The sequence below is a fragment of the Nomascus leucogenys genome, chromosome 6 (assembly GCF_006542625.1).
Source record: "Nomascus leucogenys isolate Asia chromosome 6, Asia_NLE_v1, whole genome shotgun sequence".
In the NCBI taxonomy this organism is placed as follows: domain Eukaryota; kingdom Metazoa; phylum Chordata; class Mammalia; order Primates; family Hylobatidae; genus Nomascus; species Nomascus leucogenys.
This window is the reverse complement of record NC_044386.1, coordinates 84,466,204-84,492,758: the sequence shown is the minus strand read 5'-3', so window position 1 is coordinate 84,492,758 and position 26,555 is coordinate 84,466,204. Positions and strand designations below refer to the sequence as shown.

The following is a 26,555-nucleotide window of genomic DNA, read 5'->3' as shown; positions in this document are numbered from 1 at the left end:
ATCATGAAGTCAGGAGATCGAGACCATCCTGGCTAACACAGTGAAACCCCATCTCTACTAAAAATACAAAAAATTAGCCGGGCGTGGTGGAAGGTGCCTGTAGTCCCAGCTACTCGGAGAGGCTGAGGCAGGAGAATGGCGTGAACCCGGGAGGCAGAGCTAGCAGTGAGCCAAGATCGCACCACTACACTCCAGCCTGGGCGACAGAGCGAGACTCTGCCTCAAAAAAAAAAAAAAAAAGTACATACTATTTTCTATCACATAAAATTCAGAAGACGTAAACTAGTTGGTAATGACAGAAAGCAGATCAGTGATTGCCTGGGGATGGGAGGTGGGGAAGGAAAGCTGGATTTCAAAGGAGCGTGAGAAAACTTTCGGAGGTCATAGGTATAGTTCTGTTTCATTTTTTCTTTTTTTTCTTTTTTCTTTCTTTTTTTTTTTTTTTTAGGCAAAGTCTTACTCTGTTGCCACGCTGGAGTGCAGTGGCACAATCTCGGCTCACTGCAACTTCTGCCTCCCAGGTTCAAATGAATCTCCTGCCTCAGCCTCCTGAGTTGCTGGGACTACAGGCACGAGCCACCATGCCCAGCTAATTTTTGTATTTTTAGTAGAGACCACGGTTTCACCATGTTGGCCAGTATGGTCTCGATCTCTTGACCTCGTGATCCGCCCACCTCAGCCTTCCAAAGTGCTAGGATTACAGGCATGAGCCACTGTGCCCGGCCTTCATTTTTTCTTTGAGTCGGGATCTCACTTTGTCACCCAGGCTGGTGTGCAGTAGTGCAATCACAGTTCACTGCAGCCTCAAATTCCCATGCTCAGAGAATCCTCCTGCCTCAGCCTCCCAAGTAGCTGGGACTACAGGCACATGCCATAACACCTGGCTAATTGGTTTTTATTTTTTGTAGAAATGGGGTCTCACTATGTTGCCTAGGCTGGTCTCAAACTCATGGCCTTAAGCAATGCTCCTGCCTCTGCTTCCTGAGTTGCCTGGATTACAGGTGTGAGCCACTTCACATAGATATGGTTGTTATCTTTATTATACTGATGCTTTCATGGATATATATCAAAACTTAGCAAATTGTACGCTTTAAGTGTGCAATTAATTGCATGTCAACTATACCTCAATAAAGGTATTCAAAAAACTGCAACCTGATCTAATTTGTTTCTTAAAAAATCACCCTGGCTGCTGTAAGAAGGGATGGAGGGGGATGAGAGTCGACATGGGAGTCATCAGGCAGCTGGCACAGTCACCTGAGTGAGAGATGCTGTGGCTGCAGTGATGGCAGTGCAGAGGGGAATGGACAGATTTGAGAGAGATTATAAGACCTAAACAACAAGACAAGACTTGCTAGCAGTTTGGATAAACTGCATGAGGGAAATGGAGAAATCCAGGATAGCTATGACATTTCCAACTGGAGCATGGACTGACTGGGGCAGCCTGGGCCAGGGACAGATGTGGTGGTGAGCATGGAACAAGAGTTCTCTTTTCATCTACCTCTGGGGATGGCTGGGCTCCAGGAGAAGGGTCTGGATGGAGATAAAATTTGAGGATATTAGCAAATAAATTTTTTTTTCTTTTGAGACAGAGTTTTTGCTCTTGTTGCTCAGGCTGGAGTGCAGTGGCACGATCTCGGCTCACTGCAGCCTCTGCCTCCTGGGTTCGAGTGATTCTCCTGCCTCAGTCTCCCAAGTAGTTGGGATTACAGGCCCCACCATGCCCTGCTAATTTTTTTGTATTTTTAGTAAAGGTAGGGTTTCACCATGTTGGCCAGGCTGGTCTCAAAATCCTGACCTCAGGTGATCCACCTGCCTCGGCTTCCCAAAGTGCTAGGATTACAGGCATGAGCCACCGCGTCCAGCCAATAAATGGTATTTTAAAGCCAAGTGAATGGATGAGATCATATAGGGACACAGAATAGAGAAAAAAGGAGTCTGAGAACTGAGCCCGGGGCACCCCAACATTTAGAGGTCCCCTGAAGGAGAGGGAGCCTGTACAGCTCATCAGGAAGGAGCAGCTTGAGAAGTACCCAACTGCATCAATTTCCTGTGGCTGCTGTAACAAATTACCACAGACTGGGCGGCTTAGAACAACCAGGGATTTATTCTCTTACAGTTCTGGAGGCCAGAAGTTCAAGATCAGACCACTAGGCCAAAATCAAGGCATTGGCAGGGCTGTACTCCCTCTGGAGGCTCTAGGGGAGATGTTGTTCTTTGACCCTTCCAGCTCTGGCAGCTGTTGGCCTTCCTTGACTTATAGCCACATCACTCCAATCTCCCTCTCTGTGGTCACACTACTTCCTCCTCTTCTGTTCTAATCAAATCTCCCTGTGCCTCACTTCTTATAAGACCCTAAGGACACATAGAATTTAGGGTCTACCCAGATAATCCAGGATGTCCTCCTCTTCTCAAAATCCTTAATTAGTTACATCCATGAAGACCCTTTTTCCAAATTTGGTTACATTCACAGGTTCTGGGAATTAGGATGTAGACACATCTTTTGGGACCACCTTTTAATCCATTACACCCACTGTCTGACAAATAAGGGGTGACTCACCGAGTAATGCAAAATGGCAGGACTTCCTGTGTCTGGGAGGAGGGACTGAGTAGGTTAAGTGTAGGGTGCTCAGCCTGAAATCTCAGGCAAGGAGGTATAGGGCCAAGGCTGCAGCTGGTTTCAGCCTATGTGGGAGAGTCTCATGGGGAGGGGAGGAACTGCAGATAGGAGGTTCCCAGCCCTCCCAGGCCTGACTCAGCGTCTGGCTGGGGCCATCTACACAGCAGCCAAAGTGATCTTTAAGTTGTAAATCTGTTCATATCACTCTCCAGTATGTGACCCTTCAACAGCTTTCCACACCTTTTTTCTTTTTTTTTTTCTTTCTTTTTTTTTTTGTCGCCCAGGCTGGAGTGCAGTGGTGCAATCTCAGCTCACTGCAACCTCTGCCTCCAGGGTTCAAGTGATTCTCCTGCCTCAGCCTCCCGAGTGGCTGGGACTACAGGTGCCTGCCACCACGTCCGGCTAATTTTTTGTATTTTTAGTAGAGACGGGGTTTCACCATGTTGGCCAGGATGGTCTCGATCTCTTGACCTCATGATCCGCCCACCTCGGCCTCTCAAAGTGCTGGGATTACAGGCATAAGCCACCGCACCCAGCCAGCTTCCCACAACTTTTATGCAGAAGACCAATACCATTACCCAGCCTACAGTGCCCAGGGGCCCGGCCCTAGCTCACCACTGCGGTCTTGTTTCATACTTCCTGTCCCTGCTAGCTGTCTCAAGACATACTAGCTGCCTCTCAGGCTGCTGTCTCTCCTACCCTAGGGCCTTGGCCTGGTGTCCCCTCAGCCTGGAAGGTTCTTGTTCAACCCACTTCACTGAGTTAGCATCCAATGGTGTTCCAGATCTCAATCCAAATGTCTCTTCTGCAGAGAATGCTCTCTTGGGTCCCTGGTCTAGGTCATAAAAATGTGTGATATAAATTCTCATGGCTCCCTGGAATCATCTTCCATAGCACCATCAAAGTTCATAATTGTGTACCTATTTGTAATGTTATTTTATTAATGTTTAGCTCTACCACTAGACTGTAAGCACCACAGGGCATGGTTTGTAGTATTTACTGTTCTATTCTAAGTGCTTGACAAACAGAAAGGGGATGTGGTGGGTTTAAAACATGTCTGCAGGCTGGGCGCAGTGGCTCATGCCTGTAATCCCAGCACTTTGGGAGGCCAAGGTGGGTGGATCACGAGGTCACGAGATCGAGACCAGCCTGACCAGCATGGTGAAACCCCGTCTCTACTAAAAATAGAAAAATTAGCTGGGGGTGGTAGCACGCGCCTGTAATCCCAGCTACTTGGGAAGCTGAGGTAGGAGAATTGCTTGAACCTGGAAAGCGGAGGTTGCAGTGAGCCAAGATCACGCCACTGCACTCCAGCCTGGTGACGGAGCGAGACTCCGTCTCAAAAAAACAAAAACGAAAAAACAAAAACATGTCTGCAGGGCTGAGCGCAGTGGTTCACACCTGTAATCCCAGCACTTTGGGTGGCTGAGGTGGGTGAATCATCTGAGGTTAGGAGTTCGAGACCAGCTTGGCCAATATGGTGAAACCCTGTCTCTACTAAAAATACAAAAAAAGTAGCTGGGCATGGTGGCGCATGCCTGTAATCCCAGCCACTTGGGAGGCTGAGGCAGAAGAATCGCTTGAACCTGAGAGGCGGAGGTTGCAGTGAGCCGAGATCGTGCCACTGCACTCCAGCCTGGGCAACAGAGAGAGACCCAGTCTCAAAAAAAAAAAAACAAAAAAACCATATCTGCAATTTTTTTTTTTAAGACAGGGTCTCACTCTGTTGCCCAGGCTGGAGTGAGGTGATGCCATCGTGAATCAAAGTTAAGTTGAGCAATGAAATGGCTCATTGCCCCCTCGACTCCAGGCTCAGGTGATCCTCCCACCTCAGCCTCCTGAGTAGCTGGGACCACAGGCACGTACCACCATGCCCGGCTAATTTTTTTTTTTTTTTTTTTTTTGTAGAGATAGGGTTTCACCATGTTGCCTGGGCTGGTGTTGAACTCCTGGGCTCAGACAAACTGCCCATCTCATCCTCCCAAAGTGCTGGGATTACAGGTATGAGCCACCATGCCTGACTGGCAAATTTTTTGACATCCTTTCCATCAAGAGGTAGAATCTAATTGACCTTCCTTTAAATATGGGCTGGTCTAATGACTTGTATCTAATTAACAGAATGTGGCAGAAATGCTGTGTGACATCCGTGGCTAGGTTCTAAAAGGTAATATGGCTTCCTCCTGGCTCACTCTCTTTTTAAATTTTTATTTTATTTTATTTTTTAGTAATTTTTTTTGGGGGGATGGAGTCTCTTTCTGTTGCCCAGGCTGGAGTGCAGTGGTGCCATCTCAGTTCACTGCAAGCTCCGCCTCCCAGGTTCATGCCATTCTCCTACCTCAGCCTCCCGAGTAGCTGGGACTACAGGCGCCCAACACCACACCTGGCTAATTTTTTTTTTATATATATACTTTAAGTTCTAGGGTACATGTGCACAACGTGCAGGTTTGTTACATATGTATACATGTACCATGTTGGTGTGCTGCACCCATTAACTGGTCGTTTACATTAAGTATAGCTCCTAATGCTATCCCTCTCCCCTCCCTTTTTTTTTTTGTATTTTTAGTAGAGATGAAGTTTCACCGTGTTAGCCAGGATGGTCTTGATCTCCTGACCTCATGATCCACCTGCCTTGGCCTCCCAAAGTGCTGGGATTACAGGCGTGAGTCACTGCACCCAGTCCCTTTTTAAATTTTTTAAAATCTCTTTTTGGATGCTCCCTTTCAGAACCCACCTGCCATGCTGTGAGGATACCCAGGCCACATAGAGAGAGTAAGGCCACATGTAGAGAGGCCACATGTAGGTGTTCCAGCCAAAAGCCCCACTGAAAACCAAGCCTGCAACCAGCATCAACTGCCAAACATGTGCTGAAAAGGCTGAGATGATTCCAGCACTTGTGGATGACTGCAGCCACATGACAGACCCGGAGCAAGAGCTACCTAGCTGAGCCCAGTTACTCCCAGAATCATGAGAGAAATATGTAATTGATTGTTATTACTATATAAGCCACTAAGTTTACATATGATATGTTATGCAGCAGTAGACAGCTGGACCAGGAGCCAATAAACACTGAATGAATAAACGTGGATAGCTCTGGTTGAAGGAACATTGCATGTGTTTTAGCTTTGTGAAAGGTTTAATTGACAACTCTCAGCTTCTCCCCCAAGAGGTCTTGGAGATTCTGGAAGCCCTGGTTCAGAAACTCAAGCTCACCCAAGGAGAGACTCCTGGAAACTCTTAGCTCAGCACAGGAAACGTGGAGAGGCTGTCAAAAGTTAGCTCTGAGCCTGATGCAGTGGCTCACACCTACAGGGAATCTCAGTGCTTTGGAGGCAGACGTGGGAGGATCTCTTGAGGCCAGGAGTTCAAGACCAACCTGGGCAACAGTCTTATTCTTGGGCCCGTGGATAGTTTCAGGGGAGTAAAAGCATACAACATTTCATCTGTGTGTATGTGCATTTTCCTGAGGAGAAGTTATCCAAGCTCTGTTATCAGATTCTCGAGTCTGTGTCCAAAAAATGTTAAGAACTACTGATCTAGTCCAACTATCTCAATATCTACGTTAAGATACTAAGATACTTTATGGTACTAAAGTGGACTAAGTACCCTGAATAACCTTCTGAAAACAATTATGGATAAAAGAAAAAAAAATTGTTTTAATGCACTAATGAGCTGGCAAGAAAGTAAGGAATACTCAGGCCAAAAAAGTCACGAATTCAAAGGCAAGTTGAGCAATGAAACTGACTTTTGCCTTTTGGACATTTTTATTTTATTTTTATTTTTTATTATCTAACCTATTCGCAATTTTAATTTTTTTTTTTTTTTAATTTTTGTGATATAGTGTTGCTCTGTCACCCAGGCTGGAGTGCAGTGGCACAGTCTCGGCTCACTGCAACCTCCACCTCCAAGGCTCAAGGGATTCTCGTGCCTCAGTCACCTGAGTAGCTGGGACTACAGGCGCGTGCCAGCATGTCCCACTAATTTTCGTATTTTTAGTAGAGATGGGTTTTTGCCATGTTGGCCAGGTTGGTCTCGAACTGGCCTCTAGTGATCTGCCTGCTCTGGCCTCCCAAAGTACTGGGATTATAGGCATGAGCCACCGTGCCCAGCTCCTCTTAACAAGTTTTTTTTGGTTTTTTTTTGTTTATTTGTTTTTTGTTTTGTTTTGTTTGAGACGGAGTCTCGCTCTGTCACCCAGGTTGGAGTGCAGTGGCGTGATCTCGGCTCACTGCAAGCTCTGCCTCCTGGGTTGACACCATTCTCCTGCCTTAGCCTCCCTAGTAGCTGAGACTACAGACGCCCGGCTAATTTTTTTGTATTTGTAGTAGAGACAGGGTTTCACCATGTTAGCCAGGATGGTCTTGATCTCCTGACCTGGTGATCTGCCTGCCTCGGCCTCCCAAAGTGCTGGGATTATAGGCGTGAGCCACCGCACCCGGCCAACAGGTTTTTAAGTGTACAGTTCAGTATTAACTATAAGCACAATACTGTACAGCAACTCTCTAGAATTTATTCATCTTGCATGACTGAAACTTTATCATTTTACTTTTTTAAAATTTTAAACTTTTTAATTTTTTTTTTTTTTTTTTGGAGTCAGAGTCTTGCTCTGTCGCCCAGGCTGGAGTGCAGTGGCACCACCATGCCCAACTGTTTTTTTGGTTTTGTTTTGTTTTGTTTTTTGTAGCGATGGGGCTCTCACTATGTTGACTAGGCTGGTCTTGAACTTCTGGTTCTCACGTGATCCTCCCTCCTCAGCCTTCCAAAGTGCTGTAATTACAGGTGTGACCCACTGCACCCAGCCCATTTTTTATTTATTTATTTGTTTTTTCTTTTTGTGGAGAATGGGGTCTTGCTATGTTGTCCAGGCAGTTCTTGAACTCTTGGGCTCAAGCTAACCTTCTGCCTCTGCCTCCCTAAGTGTAGGGATTATAGGTGTGAGCCACTGAGCCTGGTCCAGTGAGTAATTTTTAACTCAGTAAACTTGAACTTGAATTTTCGTGGTCTCATGGGAGTGAGTGATTAGAGAGAACCAGTGGTGTGCTAGTAACTGGCTCTCCAACAAAACAAAGCACTGCTTTGTGTACAGTTCAGTATTAACTATAAGCACAATGTTGTACACACATTTTTTAGTGTTTCAGTTTTTGTTGATTTCCATTAGGTAAATGTTCCCACCATAGATTTCAAGCTGTCAGTGGTACTAAGAACTGGCACGAAAAATATTTGGTTCTTGTGAGCTGATCGGAGCAAACTCCAATACACACTACTGAGAGAAACTCAGGGCTCCTCTAAGGTGGGAAGTCTAAAAAACCTAAAATTGGGACTTCAGTGAATGTGTGAACTAGATATAAACACCACTACCTCCCAACAGACTGAAAAGAAAAATGCCTATCTTAATTTCCCTATTCTTTTTTTTTTTTTCTTGAGACGGAGTCTCGCTCTGTCGCCCAGGCTGGAGATTGCATTGGCGCAATCTCGGCTCACTGCCGGGTTCACGCCATTCTCCTGCCTCAGCCTCTCCGAGTAGCTGGGACTACAGGCACCCGCCACCACGCCCGGCTAGTTTTTTGTATTTTTTTAGTAGAGACGGGGTTTCACCGTGGTCTCTATCTCTTGACCTCGTGATCTGCCCGCCTTGGCCTCCCAAAGTGCTGGGATTACAAGCGTGAGCCACCGCGCCCAGCCAATTTCCCTATTCTTAAGAGAAAAATACCACTCCCAAAGTGCTGGGATTACCAGTGTTGAGCCACCATGCCCATCCCCCTTGCCCTCTTTTGCTATGTGCTTTAGGAGGTAGGTGACAGTGTAGTCTAAGCTGGCACAGCAGCTGGAGGACACAACTGTAGGTACAAACAATAAGCAAGAATTCATTGGCACTAAAATTTTTTTAAAATAATTATAAAATCAGTGAAAAGATATCTTAAAAGTAAGAAAAAATAATGACGATACAAACAAAAACTGTATTTGCCACCAGCAGGCAGAAATAAAAAGTGATCCTAGATGGAAAAAATGAGAGACAAGAAGTAACACGGAACAAAGAAAATGGTACATGTGTGGGTAAGTCTAAACAAACGTTGTATTAACATTAATAACAATGTCTTATGGGCTTAAAAACACAGGCCAGGCGTGGCGGCTCATGCCCGTAATCGCAGCACTTTGGGAGGCTGAGATGGGCAGATCACTTGAGGTCAGGAGTTTAAGACCAGCCTGGCCAACGTGGTGAAACTCCATCTTTACTAAAAATACAAGTATTAGCTGCGAGTGGTGGTGCGCCTGTAGTCCCAGCTACTCGGGAGGGCAAGGCACAAGAATCTCTTGAACCGGGGAGGCAGAAGTTGCAGTGAGCCAAGATCGTGCCCCTGCACTTTAGCCTGGGTGACTCAGAGCGAAACTCTCAAAAAAAAAAAAAAAAAAGGTATAATTTGCAAACTACATAAGGAGAAAAATGAAATAAAGAATAATTAAGAAAGCCAAAAAGAATAGAAAAGGAAACCTTAGAAAAGGTGGGGAAAATACAAAACAATAGGATATACATAAATAAATAATGTGTGTGCGCACACATGCACATATCAGTATATTAATAAATGTAAATGGACTAAATGCCTCAGTTAAAAGACAAAGATTGCTAGACTAGACAAAGCAAATGAACCCAGTTATAAGCTGTTCACAAGAGGCATATCTAGGCTGGGCACGGTGGCTCACGCCTGTAATCCCAGCACTTTGGGAGGCTGAGGCAGGGAGATCACCTGATGTCAGGAGTTCGAGACTGGCCTGGCCAACATGGTGAAACCCATTCTCTACAAAAATATAAAAATTAGCCAGGCATAATGGCAGGTGCCTGTAATCCCAGTTACTCTGGAGGCTGAGGCAGGAGAATCACTTGACCCCGGGAGGCAGAGTTTGCAGTGAGCTGAGATGGCACCACTGCACTCCAGCCTGGGTGACAGAGCAAGACTCCATCCAAAAAAAAAAAAAAAAGGCATATCTAAATAAAACATAAGAATACAGAAAGGTTGAAAGTAGGAGGATGAAAAGAATCTGTCAAATACTAACCAAAGAAGATTGATATGTCTATATTAATTTTAGTCCACATAGACTTTAAGGCAAAAGCATTATGAGAGATAAAAGGGTCACTTCATAATGACAAAAGGTCCAAATCATCAGAAAGAACAATCCTACATTTATACCCACCTAATAACACAAATATATATAAAGCAAAAAAAAGGTAAGGAAAGCAAAATAAAAATAGGTAAATTCACAACACAGTGGAAGATGTTAGCACACTATTAAAGTAGTATAATTACTACTAATTTTTAGTAATTATTGATATATATATATTTTTTAAATTATTTTTTAAATTAGCTACTTGGGAGTCTAAGGTGGGAGGATCACTTGAGCCTGGGATTTTTGAGGCTGCAGTGAACTGGGTCATGCCACTGCACTCCAGCCTGGGCAACAGAGCAAGACTCCGTTCCAAAAAAAAAAAATGTAGCTGCTTTGTACTGTTCCTCTTCCCTGTCCTGCTTCCCCTATTTCCTACTGGTTTCTCCTGGGACCATTTCTTTTTTTTTTTTTGGATACAGAGTCTCACTCTGTCACCCAGACTGGAGTGCAGTGGTTTGATCTCAGCTCACTGCAACTTCTGCCTCCTGAGTTCAAGTGATTCTCTTGCCTCAGCATCCCGAGTAGCTGGGATTATAGGCACATGCCACCATGCCCGGCTAATTTTGTGTATTTTTAGTAGAGATGGGCTTTTGTCATGTTGGCCAGGCTGGTATAGAACTCCCGACTGGTCGGGCGCGGTGGCTCACGCTTGTAATCCCAGCACTTTGGGAGGCCGAGGCAGGCGGATCACAAGGTCAGGAGATCGAGACCACAGTGAAACCCCGTCTCTACTAAAAATACAAAAAAAAAAAAAAATTAGCCGGCTGTAGTGGCGGGCGCCTGTAGTCCCAGCTACTCCGAGAGGCTGAGGCAGGAGAATGGCGTGAACCTGGGAGGCGGAGCTTGCATTGAGCCGAGACTGCGCCACTGCACTCCAGCCTGGGTGACAGAGCAAGACTCCGTCTCAAAAAAACAAAACAAACAAAAAAAAAACTCCCGACCTCAGGTGATCCGCCCGCCTCAGCCTCCCGAAGTGCTGAGGTTACAGGTGTGAGCCACCATGCCTAGCCTGTTTTTCTTACTAAAATATGGAATTCTTCACAAATTTGTATGTCATCCTTGTGTAGAGGCCATGCTAATCTTCTCTGTATCATTCCAGTTTTAGTATATGTGCTGCCAAAGTGATCACTGCCATTCGTTTTTTTAAATTCAAATGATTATACCTCCTCCAGGAAGCCTTCCCTGAGAGCCACCCTCAGAATGATGGCCCAGAGGGGGCCCAAAACAGGTACTCCACATTAACCCATGCATGTTATTGTCCCTACATTTACCTTAGTGTTCTATAGTGACCATTCCATCTCCCCGACGATGGGGTAAGTTCCTCAAAGGTACTTCGTTCTTTTTTTTTATTTATTATTATTTTTTTTTGAGACACAGTTTTGCTCTTGTTGCCCAGGCTGGAGTGCAATGGCGAGATCTCGGCTCACCGCAGCCTCTGCCTCCCGGGTTCAAGCGATTCTCCTGCCTCAGCCTCCCGTGTAGCTGGGATTACAGGCATTCACCACCACGCCTGACTAATTTTCTATTTATAGTAGAGACGGGATTTCTCCATGTTGGTCAGGTTGGTCTTGAACTCCCAACCTCAGGTGATCCGCCCACCTTGGCCTCCTAAAGTGCTGGGATTACAGGCACAAGCCACCGTGCCCGGCCTACTTTGTTGTTTTCTGTACCCCCAGCACCTAGCTCAGGGCCTGGCACATAGCAGAAGCTAAAAATATTTGTTTACTATCACAAAGAAGATGATGAAAAAAGAAAAACAAAACAAAACAAAACAAATTTGTAGGGGGCTGGGTGCAATGGCTCATGCTTGTAATCCCAGCACTTTGAGAGGCTGAGACCGGGGATTGCTTGAGCCCAGGAGTTTGAGACCAGCTTAGGTGAAGTAGCAAGACCCTGTCTCTACAAAAAATAATACTAAAAAAAATTAGCCAGGCATGGTGGTGTGCTTGTGGTCCCAGCTACTCTGGAGGCTAAGGTGGGAGGACTGCTTGGGCTCAGGAGGTTGAGGCTGCAGTGAACCGTGATCACACCACTGCACTCCAGCCTGGATGACAGAGCCAGACTCTTTCTCAAAAACAAAAAGATTTTTTTTAATTGTAGGATGAATCAGTGAATGCAGCTTACATGTGGTAGAGGCAGCTTTAATCCGCATTTGGCTACAAAGCCTGAGCATTACCAGGGACTGGGGGCAGACTTGTTGAGACTGAAGTTTTTTTCAGGCTCAGTAGTTCCCTGTTCCCGGCCTTGCTGAGGCTGTAGGTGCTTCTAAAGAGGCCACAGCCCAGCCCAGGGGACTTGAGTTCCCCTGTGCCCATACTTTTCAATGTACCCTCCTTTCAGTGTGCCCTCAGTTGGAAAAATGAGCCTGGGTGGCACTGTAACTACCCCAAGGTGGTGGGTTGTGCAAGCCTCCTGTCCTGGACTCCCCCTCATTTGGGTCTCAGTCTGGTGGCACTGCTGACCCTCCTCTCCTTCCTGCCTTCTGTGCGGTGCCCTGCACCATGCTCCCCATCACTCACTCCCTCTCCTTTCCACCTCTGGCCAGGAGCCTGGGACACAGGGCTGTGAGAAACCCTTTAAAGAATAATGTCTCCAGAAAGCTCCTGTTTCTCAACCATAGTTTGCCTGAGGAAAACAGCCGCTTCCTCCTGGGGCTGAAGTCTCCCACGGGAGTCTCTAGCCCCCAGGTCTGTTAAATAACCTTATTGAAGAACCTCGGGCCTAGGACACCTAGGGTTCTGGCCCTCTCCTGGGGGCCTGGCCTTTGGGTGAAGCTCCCCGAGACAGGCGCTGTGCCTCCCCTGGACAGAGGCTATTCTTTCCTCTGTGTAAGAACATGGCAACTCTGGGATATGGCACCAGGGCAGGTGGACACACTGGTCACGGTGAGAGACTGAGCATCTTCAGCCAGTGGGGCTCTCTGCTGCCTTTTCCCAGGGCGCCTGGCTCTCAGCTGTTTTCCTCCCTCTGGGCTGTGGAACTGTCTGCAGATCCTTTCTTCTCAAGAGGAGGAAAGGAGATGTTGGCTCTCTCCACGAAGCACCCAAACACCCTCTCCTCCCCCAGCACAGACAACTGGTTCTCCCCACATTTAACTTCTTTTTTTTTTTTTTTTTTTTTTTTTGAGGCGGAGTCTCGCTCTGTAGTCCAGGCTGGAGTGCAGTGGTGCGATCTCGACTCACTGCAACCTCCACCTCCCGGGTTCCGGTTCAAGCAATTCTCCTGCCTCAGCCTCCCAAGTAGCTGGGATTGCAGGCGCCCACCACCATGCCTGGCTAATTTTTTGTATTTTTAGTAGAGATGGGGTTTCACCATTTTTGGCCAGGCTGATCTCAAACTCCTGATCTCAGGTGATCCACCCACCTCGGCCTCCCAAAGTGCTGAGATTACAGGCATGAGCCACCGCGCCTAGCCCATGTTAAATTCTTTAGCAACTGCTGCCCTTTACCTTCAAGTGCAGTGAAGGAGATAAAAAGGGAACAAGGTGACCTTGACCCCACAACCCACTCTCCAGGATCTGGGGAGAGTGGGTGGGGAGAGCAGGCTGTTGGTCAGCTACAAGCCCAGATGCTCTCTGGAGAGGACCTAGCCTGCCCAGCAGAAGGGGTCAGCAGGGTAGGTGTGTCGGGTCCTGGCCTGGGACAGGGCTGGTGGCTCTAAGGCACCTGCTTGTGTGCAGGTAGGAATCCTGAAGTCACAGAACTCACCTGGAGGACCCCTCACTTCCCTTCAAAGTGCTTTCCCTCCACCACATTTCAGTGGGATTTCTGGCATCCCTGGGGTCATATTTTTGGGAAAATGAGTGCTATGATGCCCTTGATCATCAAAGCAGCAGCTGGCACCTGTACAGGTCACCTTAGAAAGTGCTTTCCCAAGCCGGGCGCAGTGGTTCATGCCTGTAATCCCAGCTCTTTGGGAGGCCAAGGTGGGCACATCACCTGAGGTCAGGAGTTCGAGACCAGCTGGGACAACATGGTGAAACCCCCATCTCTACTAAAAATACAAAAATTAGCTGGGCATGGTGGTGCATACCTGTAATCCCAGCTACTTGGAAGGCTGAGGCAGGAGAATTGCTTGAACCTGGGAGGTGGAAGTTTTAGGGAGCCAAGATTGTGCCACTGTACTCCAGCCTGGGCAACAGAGTGAGACTCCATCTCAAAAAAAATAAAAAAGAAAGTGCTTTCCCATCAAAGACTAGTTGTCAACTGTGGCTGTGAGTGAGAATCACCTGGAGGGTTTTTGAAATATACCAACATCCAAGCCCTATCCCAGAGCAATTAAATCAGAATCTCTGAGCGGGGCATGGGTGTTTTTTAATGCTCCTCAGATAACCTGAATGTGCAGCATTAGAGCCCCACAAGGACCTTGAAAGCTAGATATTGTCATTATCCCCACTGTTCAGATGGGCCATGGGGGCTCAGAAAGGTGAAGCCACTTGGCCAAGGTCAGAGGGCAAGTGGAGGGCAGGGGCTGAGTCTCAGATGGAAGCAAGCAGGTGGCCCCTTGCTTTGTCACTGAGGATCCAGGCTTCCTGTGGGTCCAGGAGGCCTCGGGCAAGCCTGGGAACTCACTTCATTGGCTGGGAAGACATTTCTGCCACCTCTTTCTCCAGGGCTGGACTGTGGCTCCTCCAAGCCCCAGAATACGGGTGGGTCCAGAACCTCCACATCCAGTTTCCGGTTCCTCTCACTGGAAAGACACGCCCTTTGGTGAGGGGGAGGAAGCATTTTTGAGGTGAAATGTTGTATCCCAGCCAGGAATGGAAAATATTAAAAGCCCACTGGCGCCAACAAGGTTCGCGCCAGGGCCAGAAAGTACGGAAAAGAGGAGGGATGTCCCTGTGGTGGACGGTACAGTGGGGGTCAGCCAGGGGGCTGCCCACGCCCTGTATCCCAGGCTGCCTCCATCTTCAGGGTTAAGGCAAACTTCTCCTGGCCAGAGGAAGGTCCTTGGGTGATGACCCCAAGAGAAAAGCCCCTTGGTGTATAAGTTGGTTTACCCCACATTCCAGAGAGGGTGGTGGGCATAGGGGTGTGTAGCCATTGAAAGTGAAATATCTTACTGGGAATGTGCGAAGCCAGGCCAGCCCAGTCCACACACATTCTGAACATTCTGGGTGCTGGGATGCTGAGGGAAAGTGAGCCATGGTCCCTGTCTTCTAGGAGTTTCACCGTAGAGATGGGGCAGGCAAAAAAACAATGCCAGTAAAGTGTGACAAATGCTTTGCTGGAGGGGTATACAGGAACTGTGCAAGACAGAAAAGGGACAATTAGTTCAGCCCAAGACTAGGAGGAAGGGTTCCCAGAGTGGGTAGTACCTGGGCTGAGTCTTGCTACAAATAGATATTTCTAGAATTTGCACAAAGCTGGTGTTTGGGTACATGCTCTTGGGAGTTAACTCTGTATTTGGAAAAAGAGACACAGAGACACAAACAAACGGACTAATTCCCCCCATGGGGGCTTCCTTTCCCACTGCCCACATCATATATGCAGCAAGGTACAAACATAAGGTAGTGGATAATGTCTCAGAATTATTTTCCATCTACCACTGCCCACCACACACACTAGGGTACAGGCACACCTATAGTCATAAACGATTACACATATACATATATCACATATGTACAAAGTAGTGGAGAATGTACCAGAATTTTCAGTGAAAGAGCTGTTCTTGTGAGCAAAATGCTTTAATAAGAACTGGGGGTTGAAGATGAGGCCCCTGGTGGTTGGGGATCTGCAGAAACGGGGCTTCAGAGCCTGGCAAAGCTGCTCTGCTCAAAAGAGGAAGAAGGGTCTGGAAAGAGGTGCGAGGAGCAGTCGTCGGAGAGGAAGAGGAGGGAGAAAGCTGGTGTCCCTCGGTCAAGTCTACCAACCCACAAAAGCTCACTGCTCATGACTGCTTGTTGTGGGAACTAAAGGGCGTGAGCTTCATACCGAAGTTGTGGAATGGGATAGAAAACCTGAGCCTGGAGGCCAGGCGAGGTGGCTCACACCTGCAATCCCGGCACTTTGGGAGGCTAAGGCAGGTAAATCACTTGAGGTTGGGAGTTCGAGACCAGCCTGACCAACATGGTGAAACCCCACTTCTACTAAAAATACAAAAATAAAACCAGGCATGGTGGCACATGCCTGTGGTCCCAGCTACTCAGGAGGCTGAGGCAGGAGAATTGCTTGAACCCAGGAGGCAGAGGTTGCAGTGAGCCGAGATCATGCCACTGCACTCCAGCCTGGGTGACAGAGTGTAAGTCCATCTCAAAAAAAAAGAAAAGAAAAGAAAAGAAAAAAGGCTGGGCGTGGTGGCTCACACCTGTAATCCTAGCACTTTGGGAGGCCAAGGCGGGCAGATCATGAGGTCAGGAGATCGAGACCATCCTGGCTAACACGGTGAAACCCCATCTCTACTAAAAAATACAAAAATATTAGCCAAGCATGGTGGAGGGCACCTGTATTCCCAGTTACTCGAGAGGTTGAGGCAGGAGAATGGCATGAACCGGGGAGGCAGAGCTTGCAGGGAGCTGAGATCGTGCCACTGCATTGCAGCCTGGGCAACACAGCGAGACTCTGTCTCAACAAAAAAAAAAAAGAAAGAAAAAAAAAGAAAGCCCGAGCCCAAAGTGGAGGAGGCTGAGAAGCAGAGGAGGCTTCCTGGAATTGATATGTTCTTTGAGGGCTTTGGTGTCCACTGGCCATGAGACAGTGGGGTTGAAAGCAATTTCATCTGGATTTCAAGGGGCAGAGAGGCTCTCAGTTGATGTTATGCAGACTCTATCATGCGCTTTCCCGCCCACTGAATCGCCTCATTTTACTGTGGAGGAAACTGAAGTCCAGAGAGGGAATGTGAAATGCCTAAGGTCACACTGCATTTGGGGATCAGAGCTGGGCATAGGCATATACAAGCTGTGACACACCCCACCAGGCTTACATGTTCTCGTGCAGTCACTCACAAATACATACACTCAGAGTTCTGTACAACAAAACCCCTTTTCCTCAGGATGGCCTGGGTGAATCATCATCCTTGCTCCCAGAGTGTGGAGCCTCCACATCTCCCTGGCACCCTAGAGGGAAGATCCAGGTCCACCAAATACAGAGAGCAACCAACTCTCCCTACCATCCTGTGTGAAAGGCCACTGTGATAAAACAGGAAGATCAGAGGACTGGAAATTAGACCTGGCCTGGGTTTGAGCCTGACTCAAATTCCTAAGCAGCTCCAGGACCCAGGTCTTGGTAGAATTCTGGTATACCTCACACTGTGTGCTTTCCCCACTAATTATGATCAGGCTCAGGCTGAAATGAAAATCAACAGCAGCTTTCGTTTTGTTTTAAATAGAGATGAGGTCTCACTATATCACCCAGGCTGGTCTCAAACTCCTGGGCGTAAACGATCCTCTCATCTTGGCCTCCCAAAGTTCTGGGATTACAGACGTGAGCCACGGCACCTGGTTTCAACAACAGCTTTGATGAGTGAAGTAGCAGAAAGATGAAGGCAGCTGATGCACTCTCAGGGCATTTTCCCTCTGTTTGATTGAGGCTGGTTAATTGAGTGCAGAAGATTTAAAACCTATCCAGCCCAGGCCGGGCATGGTGGCTCACTCCTGTAATCTCAGCACTTTAGGAGGCCAAGGCGGGCAGATCACTTGAGGTCAGGAGTTCAAGACCAATCTGCCCAACATGGCAAAACCCTGTCTCTACTAAAAATACAAAAATTAGCCAGGCATGGTGGCACATGCCGGTAGTCCCAGCTACTCAGGAGGCTGAGGCAGGGGAATCGCTTGAACCCGGGAGGTAGAGGTTGCAGTGGGCAGAGATCACGCCACTACACTGCAGCCTGGGCAACAGAGCGAGACTCCGTCTAAAACAAAACAAAGCAAAACAAACAAAAACAACAACAACAACAAAACTATCTGGCTCAGGAGCCTTCTGGGAAATAGAAGAGTCATTGGAGGGGAGGAGCAGTTTTTTAGACCCAGCCATGTCCTTGGCAATCATAGTGGTCTCCTGGTGCTGTTCTCAGGACTCAGACATGAGTCCTGGGGAGAGCAGAGGGGCTGTCAGTAAGAGCCCAAAGAGCTGTTCCACTGAACAGTCTGTGTCTTACCTGAGCATACGCAGCCCCGTTCTGAAATTAGGTAAGAAAGGCATTTGTCCTCACTATTGACCTTCATACATTGAGAAAGCAATAGGGTGCTGTGCTGAGGTCAATGCCTTGAAAAGCCATAGTGTTAAAAAAAAAAAAAGGAGCTGGTCAATGGAGAAAGGATAGTCTTTCAACAAATTGTACTGGAACAACTGGACATCCCCCATGTAAAAAAATGAACCCTGACCCATACTTCTTTCTAAATTTTTATTTACTTATTGATTTATTATGTTTTTGAGATAGGGTCTTGCTCTGTCGCCAAGGCAGGAGTGCACTGGTGTGATCATGGCTTACTGCAGCCTTGATCTCCCAGGCTCAAGCGATTTTCCCACCTCAGCCTCCCGAGTAGCTGGGATCCTAGGCATGTGGTCCCAGCCCAGCTGATTTTTTTTTATTTTTTGTAAAGATGGGGTCTCACTATGTTGCCCAGGCTGTTCTTGAACTCCTGAGCTCAAGTGATTCTTCCAATTTGGCCTCCCAAAGTAGTGGGATTACAGGGGTGAGCCATTGCACCTGACCTTGACCCATACTTCACATCATATATGAAAACTAGTTCAAAATGAATCATAGACCTGAAGGTAGAACCTAAAACTAAAAAACTCCCAGAGAAAACATAGGAGAGCTGAATGGGGTGGCTCATGCCTGCAATCTTAGCACTTTGGGAGCCCAAGGCGGGAAGATTGCTTGAGCCCAGGAATTTCAGACAGCAGTGAGCTATGCTCACACCACTTGTACTCCAGCCTGGACAATAAAGCAAGACCCTGTCTCTAAAAACAAAAACAAAAACATAGAAGAAAAAGTCTTTGCAACTGTGGATTTGGCAATGATTTCTTAGATGCAACACCAAAAACACAATCCATAAAATAAAAAATTGATCAATTGGAAAAGATAAGCCATAGACTGGGAAAAAATATTTTCAAAACATATATCTGATAAAGGACTTGTATCCAGAATCTATAAAGTACACATAAAACTCGATGATAAGAAAATAAAAGGCACTTTGGAAGGCCGAAGCAGAAGGATAACTTGAGCTCAGGAGTTTGAAACCAGCCTGGGCAACATGAAATCCCATTTCTACAAAAAATAAAACCCAATTAGCAAGGTGTGGTGGCGTGCACCTGTAGTCCTAGCTACTTGAGAGGCTGAGGCAGGAAGATCTCTTGAGCCTGGGAGGTGGAGGTTGCAATGAGCCATCATGATGCCATTGCACTCCAGCCTGTGCAAAAGAGCAAGACCCTGTCTCCAAAAAAGAAAAAAGAAATGACTCAATTACAAAATGGGCAAAATATCTGTACAGATACTTCATCAAAGAAGATATATGAATGGCAATTAAGATGCCTAACATCATTGGTCACTAGGGAAATACAAATTGAAATCACAATGAGATCACACGGTACACCTATTAGAATGGCTAAAAACAAATAATCAAACATAAAACCTTAACAATATCAGGTGCTGATGTGAATGCTGAGCAACTAGAACTCATACATTGCTGGTGGGAATGTAAGAGGTACAATCACTTTGGAAAACAGTTTAGCAGTTTCTTACAAAGTTGAACACACACTTACCATAGAGCCTACTTATAGGTATTTACCCAAAAGGAATGAAAAACATGTTTACACAAAAGCCTGTATACTAATTATAGCTAAAATGTACTTGCTAAAGACTAGAGAACTGGGCCAGGCGCGGTGGCTCATGCTTGTAATCCCAGCACTTTGGGAGGCTGAGGCCAGTGGATCACCTGAGGTCAGGAATTCAAGACCAGGCTGGCCAATATGGTGAAACTCCGTCTCCCAAAAAAAATACAACAATTAGCCAGGCGTGGTGGTGCATGTAGTCTCCAGCTACTCAGAAGGTGGAGGCAGGAGAATCACTTGAACCGGGAGGGGGAGATTGCAGTGAAGTAAGATTGTGCCACTGCACTCCAGCCTGGGTGACAGAGCGAGACTCCGTCTCAAAAAAATAAGAATAAAATTTTTTAAAAAAAACTGAAGAACTGGCCAGACGCGGTGGCTCACACCTGTAATCCTAGCACTTTGGGAAGCCAAGGTGACGGATCACTGAGGTGAGGAGTTCGAGACCAGCCTGGCCAACATGGCAAACCCTGTCTCTACTAAAAATACAAAAAAATTAGCCAGGCATGGTGGTGGGAGCCTGTAATCCCAGCTACGCGGGAGGCTGAGGGAGGAGAATCACTTAAACCCGGAGGCGGAGGTGGCAGTGAACTGAGATCGCACCACTGCACTCCAGCCTGGGCAACACAGCGAGACCTCATCTCAAACAAAAACAAAAACAAAAAACAAAACAAAAAACTGAAGAACTGTAGACTATCTACATGTCCTTCATCTGGGAAATGGAGAAACAAATTGTGCTACATACATGCAACGAATACTACTCAGCAATAAAAACGAATGAGCGGTTGATACACACAACACCATGGACGATTATACTAAATGAAAGAAACCAAATTCAAAAGGCTCCTACCATATGGCTCCATTTATATGACATTCTCAAAAAGGCAAAACCACAGTGAAAGAAAGATTTGTGGTTGCCAGCAATTGGGGATGGGGAGAAGGGTTGACTACAAAGGAAACTTCTGAGGTTTTGGAAATATTTTTTATCTTAATTGTGATGGTGTTACATGATTGTATTTGTCAAAAATCACAGAATTGTAGATCCGAAAGATTGAATTTTACAATATAAAAATTTCAACTTTTAAAAATTGGGGGTGGGATTCAAATTCCTTCTCCCTTTTGTTTGTCTTCCTTGTCACTGCCCAGCATCCTGCCCTTGAATCTCTCGTTCTCCTACAGAAAACATTGCCCTGATTCGGCCACACTGAAGACTGCCTTGCTTCTGAGGAAAAAAGGGAAACCCACTAAGAATGGTCTCTGCAGGGCCACATGTCTGTCTCTGTCCCATCCGCTGTCCCACCCCATCTGTGTAGGCCCAGTCGCCAAGGGCGACCCAGCCTTTCTAACCTCCATTTCACCTTCCCTGGGCTAGAGTCCTGGTGGTGACCTGGGAGGGACCAAACCCTTATGGCCCAGGTGCTGTGTGGGCGAAGATTTTTCTTGGAAAGAGGGCGGCTCCTCCCACTCAACTTCTCACAGCTGTGTTTTCTAACCACTAAAATACCCACGTGTCCGGAGAACATATAGCCAGAGAGGGCATCTACCCAGCATCCACCTCACTTCATCCCTTACCAAGGCCGCCCCTGTCACTGCTGCAGGCTTTTCTGGGCTGCCAGCATCTTGGCCAGAGCTGAAGCCACACCACACCCAGAGCCATCTGGGACCTCTCAAGGGAGTCATGAAGAGGCCTCGGGTCATGGGAAGGAGAGCAGCAGAGTCTGGTGGGTGCATGGGTGAGTTTATGCCCTAGAACACCCAGGGCACACCCATGGTGAGTGTGAATAGCCAGAGGAGGATGAACACTCTTGAGATAACACCTGGGTGAGTGTGCACCCCCTAATCCTATACAAAATTGTGAATGTGGATGTTCGTGAGAAATACAGGGGGCACTGTATGAACACTATGACGTGCACATATAGAATAGGAACTCAGCTGGTTCATGCGGTGAACACTACAATGTCACTGGATGTGAGCAAACTATAAAAGTGTGGTGGAGACACTATGGACTGTGAATATACTATGGTAAATTTGTTGAATGTCATGGTGACATTGCATGAATTCTGTAGTCAGTGGTGAAAACACTGGGGCCTCTAGGGTGTGTGTGAACACACTGTGATAAGCATGGTGGATGCTTTAGATTCTGTGTGTGAACATAAGGCCCTGACTGGACTGAATCCGTCATAGGAACACTGAGGTGACCCTGCTTTAAGCTTGAGAAGCATTCTGGGGTGACCACAGTGAGCATGTTATGCAGAGGGCGGAGAGCTCTACTGAGCACGTTTTGGAGTATCTGCTGTGATCATAGCCCGTTCTCTGGGAATCTTCTCCCACCTATGGCCGCTGAGTAAGCACACGCTTATAAGACTAGGTGCTGATCAGTAGGCTGCAGTATTCGCAGCAACCAGTGTGGCATGTGCGGTGCTGAAGGTTTCTTTCTTTTCTCCTATTTCCTAAATTGGAGTTATTATGGTTGCTTAGTGTTGCTCAACTGTTCTGGAGTGTGTTGCTATGGTTACAAGATGGCAAGGGTTACATAGGTGGGTTTGGAACGGAACAAATGATGGGTAAACTCTGAGGTTGACAGCTATTAAAGTGGTTTCTTCATATCATGACTCTTGACTTTTTTTTTTTTTTTTTTTTTTTGAGATGGAGTCCGGCTTTGTCACCCAGTCTGGAGGGCAGTGGCACAATCTCAGCCCATTGCAACCTCCGCCTCCTGGGTTCAAGTGATTCTCCTGCTTCAGCCTCCCAAGTAGCTGGGATTATAGGTGCCCACCACCACGACTGGCTAATTAAGACTGTCTCAAAAAAAAAAAGGCCAGGCACGATGGCTCACACCTGTAATCCCAGCACTTTGGGAGGCCAAGGCAGGCGGACGGATCACCTGAGGTCGGGAGTTCGAGACCAGCCTGACCAACATGTAGAAACCCCGTCTCTACTAAAAATACAAAATTAGCCAGGTGTGGTGGTGCATGCCTGTAATCCCAGCTACTCGGGAGGCTGAGGCAGGAGGATTATTTGAACCTGGGAGGCAGAGGGAGTGGTGAGCTGAGATTGCACCATTGCACTCCAGCCTGGGCAACAAGAGAGAAACTCCGTCTCAAAAAAAAAAAAAAAAAAAAAAGTAGACCTTATCTTATTGGTTACAAGCAAGTCATGAGGCCAGCTCAGATTCAAGGGGAGGAAGATTAGATTCTATCTGCTGATGATGGATTAGTGTAGTTACATTATATGAGAACATAAGGAAGGGGAAATACTATTGCAGCCATCTTTGGAAAATACAGATTGCTACAGCCTCCTTGAGAATAAAGCCATCCCAGAGGAAGCAATTGAGATATGGAAAAAGAAAAGTTCTGATGATGTTGTCTGAGTACCTAGATCCAACTTTTACCAAGATTTCCATCATCAGAACCATCAGATTCTTTTTCTGCTTAAACCATTTTGAGGCCGGGCATGGTGAATCACGCCTGTAATCCCAGCATTTTGGGAGGCCAAGGCAGGCAGATCACCTGAGGTCAGGAGTTCGAGACCAGCCTGGCCAACATGGCGAAACTGAGTCTCTACTAAAAATACAAAAATTAGCCAGGCGTGGTGGCATGTACCTGTAATCCCAGGTACTTGGGAGGCTGAGGCAGGAAACTCACTTGAACCCCGGAGGTGGAGGTTGCAATGAGCCAAGATCATGTGACTGCACTCCAGCCTGACCAACAGAGTGAGACTCTGTCTCAAAAAAAAAAAAAACAAACATTTTGAGCTGTGCTTTATTACTTGCAACTGAAAGAGCTTTTACTTTTAGTGTATCAGTTATCTATTGCAGCATAACAAACCACTCCAAAGCTCTGTGGCTTAAAACAATGATTTATTATTTCTTATGATTCTGTGGGTTGGCTGTACAGAATCACGGTCCAGACCATTCCTCTGTTGGTCTCATCTGGACTTTCTCAGGCAACTGCATGGGTGGAAAGTTCAAGATGGCCTCATTCACCTGTCTGGCCACTGGCTCAGGGTCTCAGTTCTTATCCACGTGGTCTCTCATCCTCCAGTAGGATAGACTGACTTCCTTAGATGGTTGACAATGTTCCAAGAGAGTGATGGTGGAAACTGTAAGGTCTCTTGAGGCCTAAACTCCAGAACTTATGCAACATCACTTCTGTTCTAGTCCTTTATTCAAAGCAAGTCACAAAGTCAGTCCAGGTCAAAGGAATGAGTAAATAGGCTCCACCTCATAATGGAAGAGTTGCAAAGAATGTGTGGCCATATTTAATCCACCACAATGTGGTAGATAGCTGGATTATGTTAGATGGGAACATCTTTGGAATTAGCATATATACAGGAAGCAGGGTGTGTGTGCCAGGCAGATGGGACAGATTGTTCTAGGCATGTGCCCACTGAGGAGCCTACAGTTGGGGTGTGACTTCCATGGTGAGTCCTCTGAGCTGAGGACCCTATGACAAGGTGTACATTAGACCTCTGGTTCACAGGGGCAACTTGGAGCCGAAGACCTACCATAGCTGAGTGACTTCATGCCTCTTAGCCTCAGTTCATCCTCTGTAAAATGGGCATGCTGATCCCTGCCTCACAGATTGACTGTGAGACTGAAGATGAGATGATCACCACTAATGTGCCTTGTAAATGACAGAGTGTCATCTACATGTGACTGTGTATTATTATCTGAGATCTGAGGAAGAAATACTCAAGATGGGCCTGGGTAGTCACAGAGGGCAGGAAGGAGGACACCGAGACAGGGATTTGAAGAAGGACATTCACACTGGTGAGGGAGAAGGGCCGTATTTCAAGATGGGAAGCTGGAGAATAAAATTATAAAGGCACAGAGGTAGAACAGTGACAGACGGTACCCAGGAGAGGGAGGAGAGCAACTTGGTCAGAGGGTGAGACCCCTCTACCACCCTGGACTCTGGGTTTCTGGGTTCCCAGGCAGTGGGGCAGCAGCCACTGATGGTCACTCAGAACTACAGCCAAGGCTTCCATTCTTCAAGGATCATCAGCTGCTTGTCCCCTCGCAGGCCTCCAAGGCCTCCTCCAGCCACAGGGGGTGACAACAGGAGGTGGCAGGCAGGTGGTCAGAGAGTCAGAGATAGAGCACCCTCCTCTGGAGCCACCAGGATCAGGTCAGAACCCTCCCAATGTTCCCAAGCTCCTTTCCCCACTGCAGGGTGTGGACTCCTGGCTATAGGCTTGGGTTACAGGTGGCCTAGCTAAGCTGGGCTCCAAGTCCCTTCATCCCCTGGGCAGGGATAGGGGTGATTGATGGGTTTCCAGCATGTTCCAGGCAGAAGCTTGGAGCGGCTGCAGAGTAGCCTGGCTTGCAGAAGCCCCAGATGGCTACTTGTGGCTGAGGCTGACCCACCCAGGCCGGGCCTTGGACAGTCTAGACCTACAGCCACCTCCGAAGCCCTCTGTATTCTGGGGTCCTGGCTGAGGACAGCAATAGCTTCCCCCCACAAAAGGAGTCCTGGGAAGACAGAGTCAGGGCAGACACAGATTTCCCCAGTCTAGCCCACAGCTCATTCCTACTTGGAGACAGGAAAGGACTCTGATGGGAGTATGGGAGGAGGCAAGATATGAGACAGGTGGACAGAAATGGCACGGTGGAATTGGAACCCAGCCCTCAGCCCTGTACTTACCATATTAACACGCACTGACCACTTGGGGCTAGGTAAGTGAGGGCCTCAGTGTGAGTGCTGGGCTGAATGAGGAGACCCAGGCAGGAATCCTGGTCTAAAACACTCCACTTTGCCCAATCCTCACCCATAGAGTACCCTGCCTCCCACTACAGAAAGAGATGGAGGTGACTGGGAGGCTGGGGAGGCCTCTGTCACCCACCCTGGCATTCCACAGAATGAAGGCCTTGGAGAGCAGCTGATTACCCTGACCTTGAACTCTGGTTTACCTCCCACTACCTTCCTTTCCTGTGTATCTCTCTTGCTGTCCTTATCCAGCCTTGGTGGTCATATCTGCTTCTCTGGCCTTCCTCCTGACCTTGACTCCACACTGGCTTCTCTGACTTCTGCCAGACACCTAGGAGCAGTCGTTCCCTCCACTCTCTCCTCCCAGCTCTGTTTGCTGTCAGTACAGATGGTCCCCAACTTAGGATGATTCAAGTTACAATTTTCCGACTTTATGATGATGCAAATGTGACACATATTCAGTAGAAACTACTTTCCTGTACAACCATTGTGTTTTTCACTTTCAGTACAGTATTCAATGTATCACATGAGATATTCAATACTTTATGGTAAAATAGGCTTTTTGTTAGATTATTTTGTCCAACTGTAGGCTAATGTAGGCTAACGTAAGTGTTCTGAACATATTTAAGGAAGGCTAGGCTAAGTTCTGATGTTCAGTAGGTTAGGTGCATTAAGCGTATTTTTTTACTTATGATATTTTCAACTTACAGTGGGTTTATTGGGACATTACTATAAGTCAAAGAGCATCTGTATATCTCAAACCTTGCAATCTCAGAGCTGGCAGGGGCCTGCAAACTCACTCAGTCCAACTCCTGTTGCACACCTGAGGCCCAAGGTTACTTGGGTTCTTGCTAGTTCATGGTCACATATCAGAATCAGAAACAGCCAGGACTAGGCTTCTGAATTCCAAATTTCTATTTTTCTCCTGCCCTTTGATCTGGGGATTGTGGCTCAGCCTCTGTCTGTCTGTCTATTCCTTAGGCCATCAGATTTCACATGGGGTTCACTCAGTTCAGACGTCTGCAGTCAAAGCCATGGCTGAAACTGAGTCATGGCTTGGCTCTGACAAGTTGGATCAGGCTGGGGCCAACTACAGGGCTTATGAACCAAGGGCTGGTGGCCGGGAGGGAGACGGGGCTCCAGGAGATAAAGCAAATCAGATCTGTGCCCCAGGTCTACTTGGGAACCATTGCTGCTCAGCGTCCTTTCTCCATCCCCACTCTCTTCTCCAGCAGATTTTTTTTTTTTCTTTTAGACCAAGTCTCACTCTGTCACCCAGGCTGGAGTGCAATGGCACGATCTTGA

General features: G+C 47.2%; 2 protein-coding genes and 1 non-coding gene across 6 annotated transcripts in view; 2 read left to right on the top strand and 1 right to left on the bottom strand.

The window, feature by feature from the left end:
- Positions 1-5,720, top strand: part of PARP16 (poly(ADP-ribose) polymerase family member 16) — a 52,553-nt gene extending 46,833 nt beyond the window's left edge. For 3 of the 4 annotated variants that reach the window (XR_004030544.1, XR_004030543.1, XR_004030541.1), the window contains one exon: positions 5,342-5,720. The gene's annotated coding sequence lies outside the window, so the exon portion shown is untranslated. Of the gene's footprint in view, positions 1-4,525; positions 4,565-5,341 lie in introns of those variants that run through there. The other variant, XR_004030542.1, reaches the window with a different exon arrangement.
- Positions 4,590-26,555, top strand: part of CILP (cartilage intermediate layer protein) — a 39,288-nt gene continuing 17,322 nt past the window's right edge. The window contains exons 1-2 of the mRNA XM_030814572.1: positions 4,590-4,618; positions 8,586-8,668. The gene's annotated coding sequence lies outside the window, so the exon portion shown is untranslated. The remainder of the gene's footprint in view (positions 4,619-8,585; positions 8,669-26,555) is intronic.
- LOC115835585 lies at positions 10,798-10,904 on the bottom strand. The gene has a single exon (XR_004030626.1). It is a non-coding gene; the product is annotated as a U6 spliceosomal RNA (small nuclear RNA).